General features: G+C 44.2%; 1 protein-coding gene across 1 annotated transcript in view; it reads left to right on the forward strand.

Annotated features, from left to right (window-relative positions):
* wwc1 (WW and C2 domain containing 1) overlaps positions 1–5000 on the forward strand; it is a 101501-nt gene that overhangs the window by 89418 nt on the left and 7083 nt on the right. The window lies entirely within an intron of this gene.

Below are 5000 nucleotides of genomic sequence, written 5' to 3' on the forward strand. Positions count from 1 at the left end.
ACGCGCGTCAATGCGCGTGCACGCGACGTGAGAGAAGTGTGGGCACGCCGTGCCCACGCGTGCCCCCCCCACTACAACACTGTACGTACCTTAACCCTAAACCTAACCCTAAACCTAACCCTAACCCTTCATCACCGCTCCAAGACCTTCTCACCAGGACCCCAGAACAACTACATCTGTAGGGTATGTACAGTATTAAGTATACCTTTATAACTTAACCCTAAGAACCCCTAAGGACCCCAGAACAACTACATATGCAGGGTCCGTTAGACCCTACCTTAACCCTAAACCTAACCCTAAACCTAACCCTAACCCTTCATCATCGCTCCAAGACCTTCTCACCAGGACCCCAGAACAACTACATCTGTAGGGTATGTACAGTATTAATTATACCTTTATAACTTAACCCTAACCCTTCATCAGAGGACCTTCTCCCCTGGACCCCAGAACAACTACATATGCAGGGTCCGTTAGACCCTACCTTAACCCTAAACCTAACCCTAAACCTAACCCTACCCCTAAACCTAACCCTTCATCAGAGGATCCATCATTCACCTTCTCTCCTGGACCCCAGAATCTGCAGGTGGACATGCACCAATCCTCACAAACGTCTTTCATTCCATCGAAAACCCCAATGGGTTTTACTGTAAACAGCCTCAACCCTATGTTTAACCCAATGGGTTTTACTGTAACTGGGTTGCACTACCTTGATGCGCTTGTTAACTGATTTTAGGGAGGGAGAAATCACTGATAACCCATATGCAACCGATACAGTGAATGATAACCGATATGCAACCGATACAGTGAAGATATGCAACCGATACAGTGAATGATAACCCATATGCAACCGATACAGTGAATGATAACCCATATGCAACAGATACAGTGAATGATAACCCATATGCAACTGATACAGTGAATGATAACCGATATGCAACCGATACAGTGAATGATAACCGATATGCAACCGATACTATATCTATCTATCTATCTAGGTCGTCCTCAGACGAGCCCTCCATCGTTGTTTCCAGTCATCTCGGTTCTCCATACATCTGGCCAGCTCATTGGTGTTCTGTGTCCCTACGTCTTCCTTGAGTACGTCCACGTATGTTTTTGTGGGACGTCCTCGCGACCGGTGCCCATGTGTTGGCTCCCACAGTACCAATTTGCTGGCTGGAAGCTCCTGGTGTCTTTGGCAGTGTCCTGCTAGTCTCATTCTTCTGGTGGCAATTTTCTCGCTTACCCTTGGTATACCCTCATACAGGTTCTCGTTGGTAACATGTGCACTCCTGTTGATGTTGAGTACTGCACGCAACATTCTAGTGTAGCACCCATTTAGAGACTTCTGCAGGGTTGGCTTCAGGGTCCAGCATTCACTGCCATATAGGAGAACAGACTCCACTGTTGCGAAGAAGAAGCTGAGTTTGATTTGGCGGGGGAGGTTGGAGTTCCATACACTGTTCATGCCGTTCAGGGCCCTCCAAGCGAGTGCCTTCCTTACTTTAAGGTCTTTCTCAGTTGAGTCGACCCATGCGCCCAGGTACTTGAAGTCCTTGACTTCCTTCAAGACAGCTCCTTCTGTTGTTGTCAGAGGTGAGTGATCAGGTAGGTTATAGGTGATAACCTCAGTTTTCTTAGCATTTAGCCTGAGACCAACTTTGGCACACTCTATCTCCACCCTGTTCAGGAGTTCTTGTGCTTGTTCCATGCTGTCGGAGAGCAGGCTGATGTCGTCTGCATAGTCCAGGTCTGTCAGAACTACTGCGGGATGCCGCCTTGACCTCCTTGGTGTTAGTGTGAAGCCAAGCTCTTGTTCTCGTCCACCTATGGCTTTCCTGAGCGCATAATCTAGAACTATGATGAAGAGGTAGGGGGCTAGGGTGTCTCCTTGCATTACACCAGCTCGGATGTCAAACACCTCACTGCTGCCATCCGGGGTCACCACTCTGGCCCTTGTTCTTGCGTACATGGTCTCGATAGCCCGGAGAATGTTGGGAGGGACATTGTAGGCCTCAAGGATCTTCACCATCTTGCTTCTGTGGATAGAATCAAAAGCCTTTTTGAAGTCAATGAAGCACAGTACAGCTGCTAGGTTGTCCTTTTTCACCTCCTCTATTAATCTCCTTAATGCCAGGATCTGTGCTACGGTTGTTCTCTCCTCTCGAAAACCATTTTGGTTCTCTCTCAGGTGAGGGTCGATGGCATGCCGTATCCTGTTCAGTATCATTCGGTTGAAGACCTTAGCAGTGATACATGTCAGGCTGATGCCTCTGTAGTTGTCTGGCTTTGAGAGGTCCCCAGCTTTAGGCACCGGGATGATGTTAGACAGAGACCATATTTCAGGTTGCTTGTTGTGCTGTAGAGCATTGTTGCAAAAGTCTAGGATGAGGTTGTCTAGGTCGCAGTTCTTCAAGACCTCTGGAGGTATGCCATCCGGCCCAGCGCTTTTTCCCTCTCTTAGGGTGGATTTTGCCCTGGCGAGCTCGCTCGATACAGTGAATGATAACCCATATACAACCGATACAGTGAATGATAACCCATATACAACCGATACAGTGAATGATAACCCATATACAACCGATACAGTGAATGATAACCGATATGCAACCGATACAGTGAATGATAACCGATATGCAACCGATACAGTGAAGATATGCAACCGATACAGTGAATGATAACCCATATGCAACCGATACAGTGAATGATAACCGATATGCAACCGATACAGTGAATGATAACCGATATGCAACCGATACAGTGAAGATATGCAACCGATACAGTGAATGACAACCCATATGCAACCGATACAGTGAATGATAACCCATATGCAACAGATACAGTGAATGATAACCGATATGCAACCGATACAGTGAAGATATGCAACAGATACAGTGAATGATAACCGATATGCAACCGATACAGTGAATGATAACCCATATGCAACCGATACAGTGAATGATAACCCATATACAACTGATACAGTGAATGATAACCCATATGCAACCGATACAGTGAATGATAACCCATATACAACTGATACAGTGAATGATAACCCATATACAACTGATACAGTGAATGATAACCCATATACAACTGATACAGTGAATGATAACCCATATGCAACTGATACAGTGAATGATAACCCATATGCAACCGATACAGTGAATGAAAACCGATATGCAACCGATACCGTGAATGAAAACCGATATGCAACTGATACAGTGAATGATAACCCATATACAACCGATACAGTGAATGATAACCCATATACAACCGATACAGTGAATGATAACCCATATGCAACCGATACAGTGAATGATAACCCATATACAACTGATACAGTGAATGATAACCCATATACAACTGATACAGTGAATGATAACCGATATGCAACAGATAAAGTGAAGATATGCAACCGATACAGTGAATGAAAACAACCATGTTTAGTTTACATTAATAATAATATACATTCTACAAGTGTAGAATATATGGGTGTTCTGTCTGTCTGTCTGTCTGTCTGTCTGTCTGTCTGTCTGTCTGTCTGTCTGTCTGTCTGTCTGTCTGTCTGTCTGTCTCTGTTTGGGTCAAAGTGAATCTAGTATAGAATGTATGGGTGTTCTGTCTGTCTGTCCCTCTCTCTGTCTGTCTGTCTGTCTGTCTGTCTGTCTGTCTGTCTGTCTGTCTGTCTGTCTGTCTGTCTGTCTCTGTGTAGAACAACGTTTGGATGATTCTGCTGACTTGGCTCACATAACGCCTCCCAGACGACTGTGATGAAGAATAGAACAGGGGTCTTCAACGTTTTCAGTCCAAGGACCCCTTGAAGCAGATGAAGCAGGGACCCCCACAATCTTTTCATAGATTCCATAGTAACGATGATAACAGTTCCATTGTTTGACAGCACAATCATCAGTGTGTTTTGGTTTCATGTCAATTTGTTTTCAGATATTTAACCACTTGAACCGTCAATACTTAACACATGGGCTGCTAAGGTTTATAACATTTATAGCTGTTGCTGCTGCCACCATTGACTTATGCTTTGTTTTGACGTGCCTCGCAAGCTTCGTGCGTGTGCACGTGCGTGTCCAGAGAAGATTGAGGAGGATAATCCATTTGTTTACAAACGCTCGCGAAACTAAAATCCAAAAATCGCGGTAAAGTGTCGCCGTGAAAACAACCAGCTCTCTGCTTCCATGGGGCTGTTTTCATCTCATTCTTAGATAAAGCCGTTCTTATGTTTAAGTAGAATCTAAAGCAATGTTAATCCTTCCGTGATGTCTTCCCCAGAGGGGCTGCCTGCATTGACTGGGTGACGTAATGACTCAGGTCATTCAAAGGGCAGCTGCAGGCTCAAAAAGTTAACTGTTTGTTGCCTCGTCTGTGAACGAGATAACTTCCTGTGGCAGGGGGACACCTAGTGGCCTTAACTCGTCCCTGAACGAGTTTGGCTCCCCAAGTGTTAATAAACTAGACCTTTCATTCTGTACTTAGTTCTACATTCTTTTTCTCCTCTACACCAAACCTCTTTGCCGGAAATAGCCGATCTACAAGGTCACAACGCCTCAGCGCGAGGCATTGTGACCTTGTAGGGGTGATATTTTTGACTAAAGTTCTCAGAATATGGACACTAGGGTTCGAGTGGTTAATATAAAAAAGGAGAAAAAAGTTTATATCACACAAAGATTTGGAGGACCCCCTGTAGTAACTCTGACTCTTGGTGTAGAAGGTGATGGTGCTGTAGTAACTCTGAGGACCCCCTAGGGGTCCCGGACCCCCTGTTGAAGACCCTTGGTGTAGAAGGTGATGGTGCCTCGTAGTAATAAACAAGGGGGAAACTGTCTATTCATACAATTTAATATGAATAAACATATATTTTACATTAACAGATAAATCTGTATAATGTTTATGTATTAATAAATATTATATTTATATTGACAGATAAATCTGTCTAATGTTTGTATATTAATAAACATATATTTTATATTAACAGATAAATCTGTCTA

Source organism: Nannobrachium achirus (assembly GCF_963921795.1).
Source record: "Nannobrachium achirus genome assembly, contig: SCAFFOLD_134, whole genome shotgun sequence".
Lineage (NCBI taxonomy): Eukaryota > Metazoa > Chordata > Actinopteri > Myctophiformes > Myctophidae > Nannobrachium > Nannobrachium achirus.